This window comes from Leucopleurus acutus (assembly GCF_964270905.1).
Source record: "Leucopleurus acutus genome assembly, chromosome: 1".
NCBI classification, from domain to species: Eukaryota; Metazoa; Chordata; class Mammalia; order Artiodactyla; family Delphinidae; genus Leucopleurus; species Leucopleurus acutus.
The window spans coordinates 77386963-77410355 of NC_139142.1; the positions used below are offsets into that span (position 1 = coordinate 77386963).

At 40.9% G+C, this 23393-nt stretch overlaps 1 protein-coding gene across 3 annotated transcripts in view; it reads left to right on the plus strand.

Moving 5' to 3' along the window:
* Positions 1 to 23393, plus strand: part of FMN1 (formin 1) — a gene marked incomplete at both ends in the record, with an annotated part of 398825 nt that overhangs the window by 165602 nt on the left and 209830 nt on the right. The gene's annotated exons all lie outside the window — the stretch shown is intronic.

The window sequence follows — 23393 nt, forward strand, 5'->3', positions numbered from 1 at the left end:
ACAGATATGTATGGGTAGTTCTATACTCATAGGCGTAATGCTTCACGTAATAACAGAAACCGTATGTGTTGTGTTTATGGCCATAAATATACGTGCACATTCTACATGACAGAAGACAAAGAGCCACCAAAAAAGCAGTGCCTTTTGAAATGGAGCATCTGTGTTTCCTCTAAGAATGGACTCATCGAAAAGAAGTTAGAGGTCTCTCTATTATTCGTTCATTCACTATATGTTAAACTGCTGACTAGGTGTCAGGCACTGTGCTAGGTGCTGGAGGGAACAGAACACACACGATCTCTACTTTCTTGTCGGGAGCCTATAGTCCAGTCAGAGACAGATGTTGATAAAATAATCAGTTAATATGATGAGTGCTGTGAGGAAAAATACAGAACGAGGTGCTCTGGATAGACTATAATTTAGATTGGAGGGGTCAGGGAAGGATACTTTTAGGAAGTGACATTTACGCAGAGACACAAAGGGTGAAGAGGAGTGTGGTTGGTTTGAGGACTCTGGAAAGGCCAGTGTGCCCAGAGGGCAGTGAGTATCAAATATGAGAGAGTTTGGGGGAGAAGCTCTGGAGTAGGATTTTTCGACGTTTTTAAACTGCATCCTGGACTAAGAAATCAATTTTACATCAAAACTCAGATTACATGTTTGCGTGTGCGTGAAATAAGGGTTCTGTTAAGCAGAAATTATCTCACGTGATGTATTGTGGTCTATTCAACTCCCGTATTTTAAAAATGCTGGTGATAAGGCATAAATTGATCTGTTATCCCACTCGTGGATCACAGACCACAGTTTGGAAACCTTGGGTGTGGAGGGGAACAAGAGACCGGATTCTGGAAGGGTCTGGTTGGTCTTCTTAAGGCTTTTCAATTTCATCCTCAGAACAGTGGGAATCTACCAAGTCTGAGCAGAGAAGTGTGTGACATGAATAGGATAGATTTGTGTTTTCAAAAGACCCCCCTGGCTGCTGTTGCACGGGATAAATAGTAGGGGAGCCAGAGGGGAAGTGGACAGGACAGTTGGGAAGCGTGGCCATCTTGCGGGCAGGAGGTGATACTGGCTTTGACTAAGGCAGGGACATGGCTGGGAGAATTCACGCTCTCTGACGAAAAGCACTCACTTTCTGTCAGTGCTGACGGTTACTTCTGCTGAAACTGGAACTACTAAAACTACCACTGTTGCTTCTCTGTTTTGCACAGCTTGATTTTTTTTTTCTTGGGTACCTAGACCACTACTTGAACATAATAAGTACACAGTAAATATTTGTTGAATGAATGAATGAATAGGAAGGAAGAAGGTGCTGACACTGTACTACCCTTTTGAGTGTGAAGTGAGAAAGCTCTTTCTTGGTGTCTGCATACCCTTCTCTCATCATAACTGAATATATACACACCACCAGGACAATTACTTTTCTCGACAAGTAGGTGACAATTTCTTATACAGTCTTTGGAAGCTGTTAGTGGGTATGTATATAATATAGTTCTGTGCCTTAATACTACATATGGCATGACCCCTTTCTGTTGCAAATAGATATAATACTCATAATTTAAAGTTTTCTCACAAAATTGAGAAAACATAGAATAAAGGGGGTTTTTATTCAAATTTGGATGGGGTTTATAAGTTGAATCTTATGAAATTGTTGATATTTAACCTGTTTTGACTCTAAAACAGCAATTTTATATGGCTTAATGCAGTGTATTAGCACCAAAGGGCAAGGCAGTGAACATGTGTTGGAATTACATTCCTCCGGATGGACCATATCCTGAGATGCTCATTGGGGTCAGGCAGGGATTGCGAGACTACAACTGAGAATGCCCTGAGGCATTGCCCAAAGGATAGTGACCTGTATATTCTATGGTAACCTTTTTAAGTTAGACCTTATTGTTGAGACCTTTCATGACTCTTGTGTCCCATGTCAATTACAGAATAATCTTGGTGAGCAATTTCCTGGCCTTCAGGCAATCCATGAATAAAAAATTACTAAAAACTGTTTATCCAACTCTAATGAGTATTTCCTGGTCTAGTGAACAGGCTAAATATTTCATGGTTCTTCCTAAGTGAGCCCAAACTGTTCTATGTTTAGTCCATAAAAAATGAATAATGCTGTCCCACTATTGATCCTGTTGGCCTCTGTAATACAGGTCTTTATAAAATTATTTGAATTTTGGTCTCCTCAGAGACCTTTCATAGTAAAACTTTCACTTCTCAAATTAGAAGTTACAGGAATATTATATTGTGGTACAGACACATGCAAAGGCAAATAATTAGAACATTAGCAGAGGAAATGAATTATATTCATTTGAATTATATATGAATATTTCTCATCGCTTTGCTGCTCTCCAGCCAGGCTCTCCCCTGTACCTATATAATTATAAATGAATTATATTCATTTATATTCATTATATTGATTGCGTGTCTTTTTGTTAAACAAATGTTTTGTTGAATCTTTTTTTTTTTTTTTATGGGGCAAGATTAGTATATTTTATTTTATTTTATTTATTTATTTTTGTTTGTTTTGTTGAATCTTTACTTCTCCCACAGGTACCAGTTGTTTTTAGGTAAATGAAATTTGAAAACTGAGATATGTTCTGCTGTTCAATACGTAACCTGGAGGGTCTTTTGATTTTTTAAAAATTAATGTTCAGTTAGTCCTGCTGGAACTTTATGGATGCTAAGTCTGATCCTGTTTTCCCTGCTTCATACTTACAGTTCTCAACCACATCATCTCCTAACCCTTTTAAGTGGTGAAAATCTGTCATTATTTTCATGCAAAAAAAGGGTTTTCCTTTTTGATATTCTCAGCGCATAAAATAACATTGATTCCAAAGTTGATGAATAGAGTACAGCATCATTATTTTCTCTGTGGAATTCCCACATTCTAGAGTAGCGGCTCAATCTTAAGGCTTGATTGCCAAAATCAAATGGAAAGTCCTTTGCTTCTGCTAGAAAACAATGGTGGATGGGCTTAAAACTGAGGAGGGGAGAAAACAAGATTGCATTACAAATCTGGCAACATCGGCCACACTAGTAAAATCAAATCCAATGTTGTTTTATGACTAAATTTATGTGAGCGCCCAGGATCAAAGGGCTCAAATCTCACTGGACTACAAGGTCCATAGTTCATGGCAAAAACTCATCAAAAAGAACATTTTAGTCGTTTAGGCTTTTCATTTTAATCAGCCACAGTCATAAAAGAGCCTTTAGGTGTCCAAAAACATTTTGCAAGATCAAGAGGTTGTTTTCTCGGTCGTAGAAGCAGCTTTCTTATTGGATCCATAAAATGCCTGTGGCCTTAGCGTGTCAAAGGGCCACTGCCTCCCATTGTTTGCCCTTGTGGGATGGTTTCTTTCGGTTCTTCTAACTGTGTATTATGTGACAATAAATTACGGTGTCTGACGGAAGGACCATAAAATTTTCACACAATCTATCAAGCTATTTCAGCCATTTAAAGTTTGGCCTCTGACAGCAAGCCAGGTACTTTGTAATGTTTAGACAGAAACAGAGTCTACTGCCGGCATCGTGACAAGTGTCTAGAGACAGCTCTGCACGGGAGAAAGAACACGAGGCCTGAGAGTGGGACCCAGTCTTAAGTCACAGCCCGGCTACTTTGTACAACTGTGACTTTGGACAACCCGTAAAACGGGGATCCTACCTTCACCACAGTGATGCTCTGATTCTGTAGGGGGATATTTGTGGAGCTGCCCTCCCGCAGTAAGAACAGATATGCGTTAGGCATCGACTGTACGGGGAACCAGCCCGAGCAACCCTGCATTTTCAACAGGAGACCTGAGTAGGTACAGGGGAGAGCCTGGCTGGAGAGCAGCAAAGCGATGAGAAAATGTTCCCGGGAGTGTGGAAGAGGGTGAAATCAGGGACCCAACAGGTTGAATTAGCTCTGGGGGGAAAGGGGGGAACTTCTTTTAAGATAAGAAGAAAATAGAGAATGAGTGCCTTTGTGTCTAGGCTATTAATGCCCTTATTTCTTTGCCTCTTTTTTGTTTTGTTTTGTTTTTCACCTTGGCCGCTGCACATAGGAAAAGAAACAGAGACACCTGATATTTCCCTACCCAGTCTCTTCGATGTCACCCTCTGCCACCTCTTCTGCGCTTTCTCTCATTCGTTGTTCCCTTTCTGGCAGGTGCCTTCCCCTATTTGTAATAGTATATTCAGCTCTTCTCTACTTTAAAATCCCTTCACTTGACTCCCGCTTCTTGAAGTTTCCATCCGTCCTCTCAATGGCAAAGTTCTCAAACGTTAGTTACATGTTGCAGATTCTCCTACCACTTGCCTTCTGCGACCTGTACTGAAGCAGCTGAGACCACAGATAAGTAATCATCAAGTGCTGCTGGTCCCCTCTGGGTCTCCACTGGCCTTGATTCTAGAATGTCAGTGCTGAAATGCTTGATCTCTTCCCCCAGCCTCTAAGACGCTGAATTCTCCATTATTCCTCCTCCTCTGAGTGTTTCTTCATCTCCTTTGCTGCCCCCTCAGCCCTGCCTCTGCAGCACCCTCAAATGTGACTCTCCAAAAGGTGGCCTTGAGTTCCCTGGCTTCCTGTATGTTGTGTTTAGAGATTTCCTTTATTGCTGCAAGTCTGTATCTGTGTAAAGGCTCTTCACACCTATTTATTCGGATTCAAATGTTTTCCTGAGTTCCAGCTCCAGGAAAGTTCTAGTTTTTGCTGGAAAACCTAGACTGGGAAATGTCTTTAATATCTCACATTTAAAATTTCCAAAGCCTCAGCATCAAATATGCAAAGAACCCCAGGGTTGAAAGGACTCATCTCCTTGTCTCCTTCTGACCTCCCCCTACACAATGTAAACACAACACAAAACAGTCTTTTCTTAGCTGCCCTAATTAAAGGATCCACTGTTCTCAAAGTCTGGACTAGAAATCTCAGATGCATCTTTGGCACCTCCTGCACCCTCAGCTTTTGCATGTAGTTGATTGCCAAATGATGCTAATTTTAGCTCCATGGTCCCTTATATACACTCATGCCTTGGCACCCTGCCACTGTCATCCTAATTCATCACATCTTTCCTATATTCAAGCTGTGTTATAAATTGCTTAAAGATTGTTGTTCCTCTCTCTTACACACCTTTAATAGCCTACTATTATTGTCAGTCAGGTTGAGTCCAAGTCTTTGGTGTGGTATTTAAGACTTTCTAAAATCAGATTCAAACATACGGCCTTAGTCTTCGCTTCCACTTTTTCCCAATACTTTCCCATCACCCTGCCTTTTTCTCTTGCTTCGATTGCTCACAATCTGCCCCTCTGCCTCGCCATTCCTTCATGGCCCAGCAAGTGTTCCCTATTATACATGAAACCGTCTCTGACTTCCCAAGGCTTCCTCCTCTGAAACCTTAGGGTCTTTATCCCTGACTTAGGCAATTATCAGACTCTCCTATTATAATCATGAAAGCAGAGGTTATAGCCCCTTCCTTCCAACCCCCAGTGCCAAAGCACGTGATAGACGTAAACCTTCAATGAATAGCAAACAGTTGAATCTTCCATCACAGTGATGCATGCATTAGTGCATAAATTAACCACTGGTTGGTTTTCTCTTTTTCTTTCTCTGTAGTGGAAACTGGGTTTAAACGAAGGGGATTATACAGGCAGTATTTTTCAAATTCAGAGATGTAGGAGAACTATAGTTGGAAAACTATGTTCCCGGGAGGTTTTTTTAAGCCAGTTTTGAAAGTTTATGACTCTCTACTGGGAGAATGGTGTTTATTTCTCATTGTCTTAAATGAACATTTATCAGACTTCGTATGTCTAGACAGGTTATGGTGATTGATCGTTTGTAATAGTTTAAGTGAAAGCATCATGGACTCATTTGAGTTTTTGGTAATTTGTAAACCCTTTCCTTTTATGGATGAGACTGAAAGGCTGAAGGAGTTGATCTTTGAATCAAGCTTAATGCTTCTCATCCTTCTCTTTCCTAATGCCCTTAAGGGAAGCAACATGCTCCCAACAGGACAGGGTTCCTTATAGCCAAGGAAGCTGACCACCCATTGAGACTCACCCTCTGGTTACTACTTATTAGCAATAATAGAGCCCAAGCCCATGAAGGCAGCTGATAGATGTACCTTGGCTGGAAGTCAGGTCTTCTCCCAGTCCAGTGCTCTATCACTTAAGCCATACAGAGATTGCTCTGCTGCAGGCAGAGAAAGTGTTAATTGCAACTTCAGAGATGGGCAGAAAGACCCTCATGTATTCCATAATGGTGTGTGGTAGCGAGCATATGCTACCTGGGATTTAACAGAGCTTGTTTAAACCCAAAATCTTCAGGCACAGGAACAAAATTAAACATGGTTCTTTTAGGAATGTACAGATCAGTTGGAGGAAAGTAAGGCCACCTCTTCCAAATATTTAATTAAATTTCAACTTTTTTAAGTTGTTGCTTTTTAAGGTCAGAAGGTCATCTCATACTTTTTTTCTCCTGTGCTCATTCTTTATCTCTGCAAGATTAAGAATTGCATTCAGGATTTATGAATAGGAGCTTGGGAGAGCCTTTTATTATTCTCAGATGAGATTTTCTAGGTTTGTGAGCTGTGGGTCAGTGTGTGCAGATGGACTCTGTTCTATGATAACCTAGACCCAAACATTGGACTACAGCATCACCCACTCCTTGCTCAGTAGCAGCCTAATTACCAAAATAATGATGATGATGATGATGAAGGTAGAGACACAGAGGCTGCCAGCTGTCAGAAATACCTCTCGGAGTGATTTTACATCGTACCCCTAAACCCTGTAACCAAGCGCCACCCATACCAGAGGACTTTTAAAAACACCATTACTGTGACTGGAAACTGTAAGTGTTGCTAGAGGATTTGGCATGGCTAACAAGCCCCCGCCACCCATCAGCTTTTGAAACCAATCACACACAGAAATAAAGTTAAATATTTCCTTCTTTATGAGCCCCAGTTTTTTAGTACTGGACTGTTAACTGTTTTCCTTATAGGTATATCATATTTGGATTTAATTCGACTTTTAATCTTACCTGTGCTGTGTTGATAGGAAAATCTGAAAAACACATGAGAGAAAAAATACAAAAAAAGAAAATGATTCGAAAGAAAATAGGCTCTTGCTTTTACATTTGGCAAGCTGAGATTGGGGTATGTTTAACAAAGTAAATTTGGACCAAGAAAAATGATCTTCGCGTCAATCTCTATAAAAATCAAAATTCCTTCCTTTCAAACACCTCAGCCGTTCTAATCCATTTCATATGTGTATTAATACTGTGTTCAAGGACATGCAATCAGAAAGCCTTCTACTGCTCTGAAGTGCAGTGAGGGAAAGGTGATGGTCCAACACTGAGATTCCTAGTAATCTAAATATTTAGAATGTGAGTAGTTTGTCATTATTTAGAATGGATGACTGGCGTAGGTACTTGAGCCAGTTCATTTTTTTTCACGAAGGGTGCATGGCACAAAATTGGCATGTGTAAGCTCTTGTAGCAGATAGATTCCATGAGACAGCAGCATGTTCATGGTATGCAACACTGCAGCCGTCATGTGGTCTGATACAGACGTTATATAGCTGGCCCTGTATCATCATTAACCTTCATATTTAGTATTTAACTTTGGAATGACTTGTGTAGAAATTATGTACGCGTTCTTTTAGGTAACAGTGCCCCTGTCTTTTCACACATTTAATATGGACAGCTGTAACGTTTAAAATAGAAAAATTCTTAGAGCAAATTACAGCCATCTATAAACCTGAGTCAAACTAAATTCGAAGTGACATTTCAACTTTGCATGGAGGAGTTAAACATTTATTTTGAAAACGATTCATGAATTGCATTCCATGTTTGATCAGCTAGGAAATAAGACTACTGATTTAAAGTTACCTCTTCCAATTACTGGAAAAAACTGAAAATGTAATTCTCGCAACAATTATCCTTTCAAAAAGCGCAAATTACAGAGATGAGTATCAGTCAAAAGTAATATAGTTTAATCTAAGGGGGAGAATGCAGGAAGAAAACAAGAATGTGGTTTGTCTGTATTCCAGGAGAAAAGAATCAAGTCAAAATGAGATCTGATCCTTTCCAAGTTATTTTGTGTGCATCATACTTGAGTGTAATTTCACATGCATCTCGACGTTCCAAGTATCATTAAACATCTAGTAATCAGAACAAATGTTCTGCCAGAGTCCATTTATTATCTTAACTGTTTAAGGCTTTGAGCGCTCCAGATTTCTAAATACATAATTAAAATCCATATTAAAAAAATAAACCTAGATGGGGGATTTACATTTTTCTTAATTCGTGTTTACACGAAGAAGAGATCTGTTTTTAAATATTACATCAGATCTCTGTGAGCTCAAATAAATCAGTGCGATACTTTGCCAAAGCTTTCCAAAAATGATGGGTATTGATGCCCTGTGGTCAGGAAACCTCGTGTGTGGAGTTTTTAGAATTCTCTAGTTACTCAAAAGGGCCATTATTTGGGGTCTCTGTGCTCTCAAGGTTATGAGCTTAGGTGCTACGGATGAACTTTATCACTCGTACGGCTGTCAGCCCATCTACGACCTCAACTGCACATATTCCAAATGAAGAAAGCACAGCTCTAGAAACGCCTGCCTCTTTCTAGGTAGATCTGTGACTGGAGATGTTCTGCAAGCCTGACTGCTTATACGGTCAACCCTTAGTAACTGAGGGATTGGTTCCAGGACCCCCTGAAAATACCAAAATCCGCAGATGCTCAGGTCCCTTGTAGAAACTGGGATAGTACACTCAGCCCTCCACATCCATGAGCAGATACAGAGGGCCGAATATAGACAGAAACTCAAAAAAAAAAAAAAAAAAGCGTAGCCATTATAAAGAATAAACTGGTCACCCACATTATTACGGATGCTATTTCAAGGTTCTTTTTGTTGATCAAGGGATTTCTACGGACCCCGGTCCAACCATTTTGGTGTGTGTCCCAGTGAAGGAAGATTAGAAAATAACTCATAACACTTGGATACACATGGAATAAAACATGTGTGTGGGTTCCTCAATTATTTCGAAACGGAGATTTGTTTGGAACTGTAAAAATCCTTACCAATAATAGTATGGGTATTCACAATGATAGCATTATGAATGCCTTTGGTGTAGAATGTTTGCTTTGACTCATTTGGGGTCAGTTTGTTTGTCAGCTCTCATCTAGGCCCTGTGTGTATTATATGGTAACAGTCTGGAGGTCCACTGAATGAAACAAACGTACCAGGTTTGAACGGAGATGGACCTGTAATGTCAGACTTACGAGTGCTAGAATTTCATGAGGTTTGTTGGAAAGAACGTGGTCTCCATCAGCTGTGCCCTTATCAGCTAGGACATTGCTGAGGGGTAATAGCAATCATTATAGAAATCAGAGAGTTTTTCGTCATATACGTAACAGGCTCTGCCTAGGTACTACTCAATAGTTCCTCCGCCTTGTCTCCCTTTTGCTCACTGAATGCAGCCATCATGGGCACAATGGCTTTAGGGACTTCTAAGAGTCAGTTAGGGATCCTGAAAAAGTCATTCATTCATTCACTCAACAGCTATCTGAGTGCCACAGGCCAGGCAGTACTCATGGTTCTAGGAGTGCACTGGTGAACAAGAGAGACAAAAACATGAGTCCTCATAAAATTGACACATTTAGAAGATGGAAGAGGGAGAGAAGGTAGCATGGTACGCATAATAATCGCAACGGTAGAAAGAGAGCACCAGGGGGCTGTATCGTCAGAGAAAGCAAGAGAGGCCATTTTTAAGTTCAGCTGGAGAGTCACAAAGGAAAAATGAGGACAGATCCTGGGTAACCTAGGACAGAACTGGGTAACCTAGGAAGCCAAGTGATTTTTGTGAGCATTTTCAGTAAAATGGTGGCAACCTAAACCAGGTTTTTGACAAATTACACAAAGGGTATGATAAAGATGTAAAGATAGTAGGTAGCTGCAAATCTTTTAGAGCATTGTTTGTCAGTGAACATAACAGATTTTTTTTTCTTGAGGAGGGGGCAGACTTAGGGCAATTATTCTGATTTTTGTTGGAGGGATTGGGTAGATGTGAAAACAAAGGAGTACTTGAGCACTTTTCAGGGAGGGGTAAAAAGGCAAAAGAGGTACCTGTCAATGAATATGTTAAAAAAAAATTGAGAAAAATCTTGGCATAAACATCAGTGTGTCTTGTATTAATACATAAGTGATAGCCTAATTTTTGTTGTATGATATAATACTAGTTTATTTTGATGTTTATTCTTGTGGTATATGGATACCACTTAATGCAGTTTATTAAGAGGAAAGGTTGACTTTTATTTAACCACATCATGTACACTCTGTTCTCTAAGGCCACCGTCTAAACGTACATATAAACTTATACATGGGGAGACGTATGGGTTATGTTAGTAGTTTCCAGCTGACAGTGTGCTGTAAACCCAACTAGTTGCTGTGAGTTCTATCTAATGGTATATAAACTCTGTCATGTTTTTTAGTCAGAGTATTTCTTAATTTGTTCTGAACACATTATTCTGAGTTTCTTTCACTTCCCGTGAAAAATATATTAGGAAGCAAGACAGGTAATGTCATCCTCATTTTACAGAATAGGAACCTGAAGGGTGATCTTCAGCTTACAAACACTGATGGAATAATAGGCCTCCTGTGTCTTGGAGACCCAGTAAGTATAGGAGGAAACTGTTCTAATTGCACTGTGGAACAGACTCTCTTTTTGATCTCTGCAACTAAAGAAGAAAAGAGATCAATCTATTGCTTAAAAGAAAATGAAAATCCAAGGCAACACTTTTAACCCAGTACTCTGATCCTTGCTTTGGAGACTAGCTCATGAAAAACACTCATAAAGAAAACTCTTCATGTTGGCCTGGGAATAGAAGATGCTAAGTCCTTTTTCCTTACAGAAGTAAAAAATTTAGAACCCTGTTCCCTTGGAAGTGCTTATTAATGAACTATAATGAGAAAATCAGACTCTTATAAGTAAGTAATGGGATAGAAGGTAGACCAGGAGAAAGGGGCAGAAATGAGACATCACAGTGTTCAAGGCACCGGAACATCCTACCTAACACTGTGAACTTGCAGTCATTTACTCTCCCCTGGCCGCGTTCTCACACAGCTGCAAGGTTAGAATGCTGCTGAACGTGGCCATGCCATCTTGGATGACCACCACTCACCCCATCCCATCGCCTGACCTAGGGAGAGAAAGCTCTGGAAATTGGGCCACAGAGGTAAAAATTGTATAACATTGATGAGAAAAGTTAGACTTTTCTCTTGGGGAATTTGGACGTATGTGTCTTGTTAAGACATAGGCACCTCTTTGGGCGTTTCAGGGACTCATTTCACTCTACTGTCTGTTGACATGTGTTTTCTCAAAAGAGAAACATTTTGCTACAAACAAAATCTTTCTTGGAAGTCCAACTGGTAAGTGACATTTTATTTATAATGTATTTATTTTGCAGTTTTAAACTTGTAGAAATGTGTGCATATGACTTATTATGTCAATCTTCAAGTTGCTTTTTTTCATTGAGATAGAATTTTACATACAATAAAAATCACTCTTTAGTGTATGAGTTTTGACAAACGCATGCGGTCACATAACCAAATCACAATCAAGACATAGAATGTTCCCATCACCATAGAAAATGCCCCTGTGTCCTTTGGAAGACAATTCCTCTCTTTTTAAAATTAATTAATTAATTTTAAAATTTTATTTATTTATTTATATTTGGCTGTGTTGGGTCTTCGTGGCTGCGCGCGAGCTTTCTCTGGTTGCAGCGAGTGGGGGCTTCTCATTGCAGTGGCTTCTCCTATTGCGGAGCACGGGCTCGTGGCACACGGGCTTCAGTAGTTGTGGCACACGGGCTCTAGAGCACAGGCTCAGTAGTTGTGGCGCACGGGCTTCGTTGCTCCGCGGCATGTGAGATCTTCCCGGACCGGGGCTCGAACCCGTGTCCCCTGCACTGGCAGGCAGATTCTTAACCACTGCACCACCCGGGAAGTCCGACAACTCCTTTCTTGAACTCAGAACCCTGGCATCCACTGATGCTTTTTCTGCACCTATAGCTTTGACTTTCCCAGAATGTCATAAAAAGGGAATCATACAGTATGTAGCCTTTTGAGTCCAGCTTCTTGCACTTAACGTAATACATTTGAGATTCATCCATGTTGTTGCATGTACCAGTGGTCCATTCCCTTTGTTTCTGATTAGAATTCCACTTTGTGCACGTGCCGCGGTTTGTTGATCCTTTAAGCAGTTGAAGAACACTTGGGTGGCTTTCAATTTGGGGCAATGTACTATTAGTCAGCGTTCTCCGCAGGAATTGAACTACTAGGGTGTATATATAAGAAAGAGATTTATTATAAGGAATGGCTTACACAGGCATGGAGCCTGACACGTCTCAAGATCTGCAGGGTGAGTCGGCGGGCTTGAGACCCAGGAAGAGCCAATGCTGATGTTTCAGTCCCAAGGCAGGAAAAAGCCAATTCCTCAGTTCAAAGGCATTTAGGCAAGAGGAATTTTTTCTAAGGAGGAGAGTCAGCCTTTTTGTTCTTTTCAGGTCTTCAACTGATTGGATGAAACCTACCTGCCTTAGGGAGAACACATCTGCTTTACTCAGGCTACTGATTCAGTCGTTAATCTCATCTAAAAACACCCTCACAGAGACACCTAGAATAATATTTGGCCAAATATCTGAGCACCCCATGGCCCAGTAAAATTAACCATCACAGTTGATTAAAAATAAGCCTGCTAAAAATATTAGCATATGGATTTTCATGTTAACATACGTTTTTATTTCACTTGGGTAAATACTTAGCAGTGAGATTGCTGGGTCATATGACAAGTGTATATCTAACTTTCTAAGAAAGAGCCAAACTGTTTTCCAAAGTAGCTGTACCATTTTACATTCCCATTTGCAAACTGAGAGTTCCAGTTGCTCCACATCCTCCCCAGCACTTGGCGTTGTCAGATGGGTCAGTTTTCCTCTCCCTCTCTCCCTTCCAATAAGTATGAAGTGGTATCGCATTGAGGTTTAACTTGCATTTCTCTGATGACTAATCACGTTGAGCATCTTTTTATGTGCTTCTGTGTTATCTATGTATCTTCTTTCATGAACTGTCCATTCAAATCTTCTACCCATTTTGGAAGGGGGAGGTTGTTTTCTTATTTTCATTTTAACGGAGTTCTATGTTCTGGGTACAAGGGTTTTGTAAGATACGTAGTTTGCAGATATTTTCCGCAAAAGTTTGAACACAAATTTGAATTTAGGGGCTTTCAATGTTGAGTCTTATATTAGCCACAGCATCCAATTACTTTCTAAATTCTATTTTACTAACAGAAAAAATCTCAAAAATCACATTTTACAAACTAGTTAAAAATGGAATCAGTTTTTGGAAAAAAAAAATTTTCCCTTACTGTCCTAGGGCTGTATTCAATTAAAATAATTGTGAAGATTGAAACATGAATTGTAGGAAATTTTTACTTTACAGTTGAATCAGTTAACAATTAAGAACTGCTGGAATTAGTTTTAATCATAAACATTACTCTGTCAAAAAGCACCAAGTATAAAATTAAATGCTAAAATCATCTGTTACTCTGCCCATTCATGTGCTTGTTATTGAACAGTGGGCTGTTTTGCCAGGATAGGGCCCTGCACAGAGCAAATTAGCCTGAGCCTTGGCTGTGCATAGTTGAATATGGTGTACATGTGCTGTAGAATATACTTACATGTATATGTACAAACCTGAATTTAAAACAAATAAGGTGGGGAGGGAGGGAAGGAGGGAGGGAGGGAGAGGGAGGAAGGAAGGGAGGGAGGGATGAAGGGAGGGAGGGCGGAAGGAAGAAAGGAAGGAAGGAAGGAAGGAAGGAAGGAAGGAAGGAAGAGACCAGTGCAGAGTTACAACTTTCCTGATCAGTGAAACCATTTTCAAAACATCTGAATAGATTGAGAAAGATGTCAGAGAAAACTTTATATTTCAAAGACTAAAAAACAAAGAAATCCCCCAAATTAAGTGCCTTAGTACTAGGTGTGCTGGTGGTATCCAAATATGTAGGTTTTGGTGTAACCATATGTATTTTTTGAAATTCATTGTTTATAAGGTTAAACATCCCTCTAAAATAACCAAACTAAGTGTTCGCAGCACTGCTCACACCTCCATGGATCCTTAGAAACCTGGTTAGTAAGCCGCCTGATCTTTTCCTGACCTGTTTGTTTTACAAATGAAGAAAATAGCCAGAGATAAGAAGCAAATTTAAGGTCATACAGAAGTCTTATGCTGAACTAAATCCAGTCATTCTGATTACTATTTTAGTGTTTTTTTCCATTAACTTGACCTAGCCTCTCCAATTGGAGCAGAAAATATTTCTCCTTGGGTCCATTACTTAGAGAAATGAAGATGATACTCAGTTTTGTGAGCCCTTTTCTGGCATCTCAACTTATGTCTTGTATAATGAGTATGCCTCTTGGCCGAGGTGAGCAATTTTTGGAAATTTCTAGCTTCCTCCAAAGGAGGCGTCCTAGGCCAGAGTCCAGATCTTAATGAAAAACACGTAAACCTCTTGTTTGTTTTCCCTGTTGATTAGCCTATAATTTAAAACCCATTCAATGGCAGATTTATCAAGTGACTAATCCCTGGGAAGACTAGAAGTGGCCGGGAGAAGGTGATTGTGGCCTAGGCACACATCATCGGTCACTTGTTGAAATATTAAGGTAGGAAGCCAAATACCTCCTTGCTTACTAATGAAAATACATTCAGGGAGGTTAGCTAGGAGTGGGCCTGGAGTGGCTCGTTAGTGGATGACGAAAGCAACACAGACAACCGGGGATATCTTTGCTGGACAAATTGGCCTGTATGGTCCTTGGTTTTCTTCAGTCGTCAATGAAAAAGTCATGTCTGAGTAAGAGTATAAATCCACACCAGCTTAGCTGTCCTGAAAATTAGAAACAACTCACAAATACCTCTTCTCAGCTGGAACATGAGCCCCTCAAAGTATGGATTGTTTCTTTATATGCATTTGCAAGATCAGGTGCATTGTAGATGCTCATTAAAGCTTGTTTGACTATTAGATGGTAGAGAGACCGGAGTCTCATCTCACCTTGATATAAAGAAGACTCGTTCAGTGTCTGTCTGGTTCAGACAACGTCCCTATGCAGAGTAAGCCTACAAGTAGGATATTTGTCACAACCATTCCCCTGAACCTCTTCTTGTGAGCAGAGAGCTTTCTGTTTCATTGGTAAAGATGCGGAGACTATTTTTTCTAATCAACAATCCTAGAGTCTTAGACATAAATTTCGCTTTTAACACCTGAGAGAACTCAACAACTGGCCCCCCACACTTGCTCCTATTTGATAATGCTATTTAAATGATCTAATATTTTTTTCATTTCCTACCCCTTTTCAGTTTAAAAAAAAAAAGAAAAAGACAAAGTTGGGAATACGTGAAGCAAACCTAATTGGGGAATCTGCTTCACAGTTTCCGGAATGATGCTAGAGGACAGATGGGCCTTGGCCATAGGATGGTGACCCCTCATAGACAGTGGGTGAATCGAGAAAGAAGTAGTAAAGTGATTGCTGTGATTACTTGAAGGACCTCAGTTTGTCACAGTATTAAGGGCCAGGTCTTACCATCTGTTGCTTCTAAGCTCACGTGTACTCTGGAGTGGGTCGTACATACCTCACTGGACTAGCTGTAGCTTCAGTAGTGACAATAACAATACAACATAAAATGCCAAGTCCTCTCTCTTAATAGAGAAGGAATTAGTATGTTGGCTCTTTGCCTAAAAGTATGCAGTCTTGGGTTTGCTTATTAGGTTTCGAATTACTTTCTGGAAAAATAAAGCCTGAAAATCATTTCCATAGGTATCCCAAGGTATATCCGTTCTCTGACTCACACTAAATTTAGTGATATTAATAACTTAGAAATAAGACATTATCAGAATCCTCCATGATTTTATTTCTTCTGTGTCACAAAAGCACTCTGGCTACACTCGGGTTTTGTTGTGTTTCCCAGCTAGGAATCTCAGGGCAGGTTTCAAAGATGTATCTCTTTTACTTCCCCACTATTTCCTTGGATGACTGTCCATAATTATATTTGCTTATTTTTGAAGTATATTTCAGAATCCTTGGAATAAGTATCACATTTCAGAAGTAATGCCCAACTTTATCTGAACTGCATACTGAACCACTGGTGTGTTTTCAGAGTACCTTAATGAGCCTGCTTGACCTGTGTTGATTTGCATTCTTAATGAGAGCTAGGACTCTTTCTTTTTTTTTTTTTTTTTGCGGTACGCGGGCCTCTCACTGTTGTGGCCTCTCCCGTTGCGGAGCACAGGCTCCGGACGCGCAGGCTCAGCGGCCATGGCTCCCGGGCCCAGCCGCCCTGCGACATGTGGGATCTTCCCGGACCGGGGCACGAACCCGTGTCCCCTGCATCAGCAGGCGGACTCTCAACCACTGTGCCACCAGGGAAGCCCTAGGACTCTTTCTTTACATGGCCTAGATGATACTATGCTTCGCGTCGTTATGAAACTTTCATGAGCAGAGCTGTCTGTATTCTCGGAAGTTGAAGAGAAAGAGATATGGTAAAGTCTTGGGTGTGGAAATTATTAGCATTTTAGCACTTTCCTGAAGTGAGGACCTTCTGTGCAGTCCCCTGGAATTGTCTTGCTTTCCCCAACCTAAGAATTTAGAATTGGAAGAGTCCCTGGAAAAGGTTGACTTACTCAAGTTGTACAGCAGATAACCTGAATTTTTAATGGCCCCTGGCAGCACCACTGGGAGAAAATGTTCGTAACAACAAAATGCTGATGGGTGATTTTTTGCACAGTGCTTGGCACCGGCATGATGTCTTTCATCAGTAGGCACTTTTCCACCTTCTTTTCAACAGGCATATTTGTGGGGACCAGACAAGCAACGTCTCCGTCTATTGCTTGGGCTTCAGGACAATGTGTTCCTGCGATGATATCTCTGAGCAGTGGTAATGTGGAGGATATTAAAAAATAATGAGGATTTTGTAGGGGAAGGGAGCACCAGCCCCTGAGGAGGCTGCAGGAGTTTCCTAGAGCCCAATTCCTAATCAGATTAGGATCACAAATATGGTTCAATCCTACTGCATAGTTTACTATACTTATGGGAATAGCCTTTAAGCTTATTGTGGAGAGAACTCGTATCCACACCAAATATTTTAAAATTGTTAAAATTTAATAGGATCAACATTAATTTATAGAAATACCCACACTGAATTTTCTAGGTAATAACAACAATGAAATCTCATAGTCCATGTTGTGCTTAGGCCTATCAAAGAGGCAGGGGACCACACGTCTCTCTGTTTTTACATTTTCTTGGAACTTTGAGTCTAGTTGGGTGGGTAATACAGAGGCACAAGGAAGTCTTAATATTTAAAGCTAAAGAAATAATTCAATAAGCATTTGTGGATCACTAACTAACTAAGCGGTGTGCAGCGTTCTGGAAGTTCAAACATGAATAAGCCATGGTCCCCAACTGCCTGGAGCTTTTAGATTTGCAAAGAAGATAAACATAAATGACTGTAACGCAACGTGAACCTAGAAAGTTCTTTGGCAACAAAGTCAAAGGAAGACTTTTGTCAAGAAAGATCAAGAAAAGTTTAAGCCAGAAGGCTCAATTGCGATGGAGTGAGTTTTCCTTCGGGGCTTTCACTAGGTGAAAATGGAGAGAAAGGGTGTTTTACAGAGAGGAAACAGCATTGCGCAAAAAACATAAAGATGTGGGAGTTGACGGGATGTTTGAATCCGTACTGGTGCGACACAGGGAAAGTATAAAGAAGTATCTGGAAAAGTAAGCAGAGGGCAGATTTTGAAGAGCCATGAGTATCATGAAAAGAATTTAGGCTTTTCTGCTGCATGAAATAGCTGTTCTCAATATGGGTAATGAAGGGATATTTCCCTTATAGGGATATATCAGAATTAGCAAGGGGCTTTTTCAAATAACACATGTTCCTTTGGCGATTCTGGAATGACCCAAGTTGAAAGTCACTGCCAGAAAAATTCTACCAATATCGTAGTGCCATACCGTCTCAGCTGTGTTTGGAGCAGAATAAAGATTAAGAACAGTGACTGTGGGTTTCAACTCTGGCTACCCATTGGAATCCCTTGGGGAGCTTTAAGGATACCAGTGCAAGGGCACCACCGTCTCAGACCAGTTGAATGATTATCTTTTGAGATGGTCCTGCCCGTCAGTGTTTTCTACAAAGCTCTGTAGGTGTTTCTGATGGGGAACAGGCTGAGAACCACTACGTTAAACAGATAAAAACAGTGTCAATCAAGGAAAAGGGTGATTGGAACAGAGTGGTTTAATTGCGATTGCTCGCTTAAAGACTGAATTTGCATATTGCTTAGAAGGAGATAGATATAGATTAACAGACTGTTGCAGGTGGGAAGAGGATGTGATTAAAAGTGAAAGCAATAGAAGCAATCGAGTTAGAAGTAAAGGGAGATAGATAAAATTTGGATGAAGTCTGGAGGTGAAACTTGGGGCAGGCTGGAAAGATGTCAAAACTTTAGACCTGTCTCCTTTCAAATGATATGTTGGGGTGAATGCAGAAAAACAGATTTTTAGCAGGGAGGTTTGGGGAGAGGGAAACTCATAATGTTTCGTATGTCCTAAAGAACGTTTACCTAAAAATGATCAGAAAGTTTGTAAATTGTTTCGTATACCGTGTACAAGCACCACGTTCAGTGTGAAAGTAAAGGAGACTGAAAAGAAAGTCAGTGGGGTTTAAAAGCATTAGGTTCCCTTGATTCAGCCTTATCTGTAATTTCGGCTGCGAGGGTCTGGGCTTGACATTTCATAAAGATTTCCAGGGTCCTGCCTGGGAGTACGTGATTATTCAACAGAAAGTTCTACTCTCTGTGTTTGATTCATCAAGTCGTTAACAGTCCTTCTAGTTATGGCTCTAGACAAAGGAGGGAAAACCATATATGATTTCCATGTGCAAAGTAGAAGTGGCACTTAACAGGAAGTGGAGTGTAAAATAGTGTTAAAAAAATAACTCTCCTGAAGGCTTGATTCATGATATATGCAGATTTGAGATGCCTATTTGTAATAGAGCCAGGAACAGTTTGAAGTAACTGACAGGATATGTGTTACTGAACGCAAGTCAGTGTGTCCGACACACAGTGGTACCAGACCAGTTTGGAGCAGAGAAAGGTTTATTGTAGGGCCACGCAAGGAGATGGGTGGCTCGTGCCCAGAAAGCCCCAAACTCTCCAAAGGGTTTCAGCAAAGCACTTTTAAAGGCAAGATGAGGGAGGGGCATGAGTAGTTGTTGCAAACTCCTTGGTGTCAGAATCCTTTGTTCTTGCAGCTGTCCATGTAGGTCAGGTCATGATGTTCCTGTAAACCTCCAACAGACAAATGCCATTCTCTGTTCTGCAAATTTGACCTCCACATGAATGGACTCTTAAAGGTTAGAGCCCTGAGAATAGGCTGTCCTGTATATTTCAGGCTATAGGCCACATTCCTTTATAAAAGGTGCAGAGCCAGCATGACTAAGCATGGGCAACAAAGCACAAAGGTGAAAGCAAAAGGAATAGATCTAATATGAAGTCAGATTTGTGCTTCCCTATTACATATGGACAGATAAAGAATGAATGAGGGGGGCTTCCCTGGTGGCGCAGTGGTTGAAAGTCCGCCTGCCGATGCAGGGGACACGGGTTCGTGCCCCGGTCCGGGAAGATCCCACATGCTGCGGAGCGGCTGGGCCCGTGAGCCATGGCCGCTGAGCCTGCGCGTCCGGAGCTTGTGCTCCGCAACGGGAGAGTCCATAACAGTGAGAGGCAAAAGAATGAATGAGGGGCTTATTACATGAATCAGTTTGAATTACTATGTCATGCTGAACTTCTGAACCTGAAATTGGTATGGTCAAAAGGAGTTGTATAGTAGGAAAGGGCAAAGGTACGTGGTTTCTTTATATGGGCCATTTAAATGTTAATGGTTAGAAGAGTTTCTTACTGTAGTCTCAGCATATTGGTATGGAGTACATGGACATTCCATAGTTCTTATTTGGTAATTCTTCATATTAATAAACACAGTTTGTGAGGAAGCCATTCATGAAATGGCCAATTATTGGAGGGATTTTAAGGAATAAAGATCTGCATTTATTTTTTTAAAAAAATCATCATGGAACCAATGTGGCTAAACTGGAATCAGGAAAATTAGTGAGGTGGCTTGTGCCACTGTCCAGGTAGAGAAGGACCCAGTGAAGAGTTGAGGCAGTGGGGGTAGACGGAAAGGAATGAATCAGAGAAATTAATGAAACTCATTGGTAAGTAATATGTTGGGAATGAGAGAGAGCAAGGAATCCAGCATGATATCCAGGTTTCTGGATGTGACGGGTGGGGAGGATGATGATGCTATTAATTGCAAAGAAGAATTTCAGAGGAGGCGGCAATTGAGGTTTGACAGTCCTGAGTTCATTTTCAGACGTGTTGAGTCTGAGGTGGCTGATTAAGAATATTCAGGTAGAACAGTTCCAGAGGATGGTTGGAATTATTATGGCTTTTAGGATACCAATTTGGAAGTTGCAGTATATAGTCAATGAGTGTAATTTACCTCATGAGTACACAAGATGACCGAGAGAGATTGTGTAGTGTGAGAAGGATGAAATGTCAAGGGACATACCTGGAGAACAACGTTTGAGGGGTGACTGGAGGAAAAGGAGTCCACAGATTGACTGGAGAGAGCCAAGAAATAGGAAGAAAATTGCGGTGAGTGGAGAGGGTATCGAAGTTCAGGGAAGCAGAGAGAATTCCAAGGCAAGGCGGCAGTCAAGTTTAACAGTGCAGCTGAGAGGGCAGAAATCACTGAAAAGTGCTGAGCAGACGTAACACTCAAATCATGGAGTTTTAAGAAGATAGTGGGGGCAGAAACCAGTTGCCATCGGTTAAAAGAAGCATGGATAAGAAAATAGATGCAGCGAGAGTTGTGTGTTTTCTTAAAAAAACAAAACAAGACAAAACTCTGTTGTGAAGAAAAAGAGGTAGTGTGAGAAAGAAAGGGCGACAGCTAGAAGGGATTAAAAAAGGATTTCGATATCTTTAGTTTTGCTTTAGATGGATAGAGCATGGGGCTGGGGAACATGCTGAGAGTCGAAGGCAAGTGATGTGTCAGGCAGCAAAGACACAAAATAATAACGGCAGCAAACTTCTACAGCACCTCCTGTGTTCCCAACACTCCTCTATATGTAGTTTTACATGTATTAACTCGTCTACTTCGCATAACTGCCTTGCAGGGTAGGTTCTGTTATTACCGCCATTTTCCTTATAAGCAAACCGAGGTATAGAGAGGTTAAGTAACCTAACCAGTTTGTGCTCTACCCACCACACTAAGCAAATGAATTACAGAGCCACCAGAATGGTACATATAGATATATACATCAGATCCAGAAGGTCATTGGTTGAGAGGTGGAAGGCAGGAGAGGTGGGGTGCTTTGTGTAGATACAGTCCAGTTGTGTGATAAAAGGAAAGTTTTTCTGTGGAACATGTCTTTGCAACTTTTTCATATTATTAAGCAGTTGAAGATTAAGTGAAATTATTGGCTCATCAATATTACCTGACTGTTAACCTGCTTGGAAGAAGGTGAGTCGGGAACAACATTCAAGATTTAGTTTGCTGTGGCAGAACTGAACTAGTTGCTAAAATGAAATTTAAATATGCGTGATCATTCAGCCTGGGAATCGGGGCTGGAATGTGGCTGGAGGTGGGCAGGGGAGGCAGGGGGAGATGGAGATGGGTAGGGCATCCAAACAGAGGTCATCTTGATCTCAGAGTTGAATGAAGCTTGAAAGTACTTTCAGCCATTTGATAGTAGAACTCGTGAAAGATTGGGTCAACTTTTGTATTTGTAGTACGTTGTTCATCCTGACTGCGTAAGCTTTTCCGAGTTTTATGCCTGTCACTCCACAAAGGTGACATTGTTTGGAAATTTTGAAGAATGTTTAGAAATCTGTTAGTCTCTTACTCTAATATTATCCTTAGCAACAGTAACTAGCAGTAATATTTATTCAGAACTAGTGTGCCAGGCATAATGCCTGCCGCTTTACAGGAACTATTTCATTTTACCTTTACAAAAACCCTAGAGATGGTCTACTACTTTCCTCATTATACACTTGAGGAAACTCAGGCTGGAAGACACAGAGTTCCCTGCCCAAGGACATAGAGCTAGCAAGTGGCTAAACCAGGATGTGAACCAGGTGGTTTGAATCCAGAACTCACGTGCTGCTTAACCCTCTGTGTTGCAAAGAAATAGATGGTACCCTGAACTTGCCAATATTTTCAGAGTTGGATCGCGGCTGCCGTGTCCACATATGAGAAGTTCAGCTTTAGAAAAACCTGTCTCTAGTTCTTCTGACCACAGTTATTTGGGGGTTGGTTTATGAAGCAAAAGGTGAAACTAGTAAAAATACAGTTAAAAGTTATCTTAATGAAGATGGAGAATTTTCCTGTGTCATGACCTTGACTGACTTAGGCCACTGAAAATATTTCTTTACCTTTTTAATGGAAAACGGATCTGTACTTATATACTCGTTGGTGTTCTAGACATTTGTGGGCTGAAATTGCAGTGAAGAAAGTCTTATTAGCCATAGGGAAGACTCTTGGGACAATGACGGAATATAACTATTGCAGTTTTTTTTTTTAATAAATTTATTTATGGCTGCATTGTGTCTTCAGTTGCTGCACGCAGGCTTTCTTTAGTTGCAGTGAGAGGGGGCTAATCTTCGTTGTGGTGCGTGGGCTTCTCATTGCGGTGGCTTCTCTTGTTGTGGAGCACGGGCTGCAGGCGCGCGGGCGTCAGTAGTTGTGTCACACGGGCTCAGTAGTTGTGGTTCGCAGGCTCTAGAGCACAGGCTCAGTAGTTGTGGCGCACATGCTCCGCGGCATGTGGGATCTTCCGAGACCAGGTCTCGAACCCATGTCCCCTGCATTGGCAGGCGGATTCTTAACCACTGCGCCACCAGGGAAGCCCTGTTGCAGTGTTTTTTATCCATCCATCTCATCAGTAGTGGGTACTTGCCATTTTAGCTGCTGGGATACAGAAATAAAGGCAGATACTGTCCCTGATTTCTTCTTGTGGAGTTTGTAGTCTGATGGGGAAGGCAGAAATTAAATAAATTCACCAGAAATGTTTAATTACTGCTAAATTGGATTTTGGAAAAACTCAAACATAAAATTGTAAATTTGACTGCCTCCCAGTTAACTGTAGTAGGCTGAATGGCTTTGAATGCTGGGAAATGGACTAGTTAATAGCCAAGAGTACGCCAGTTTGTGCTGATAAGTGAAAAACTATAGACTCAAGGTATTGACATAACTGAGAAGATGAGCATTAAAAAGGCTGGCTTCATATAAACTGTAGTTGAAAATATAGAGTATGTGGAA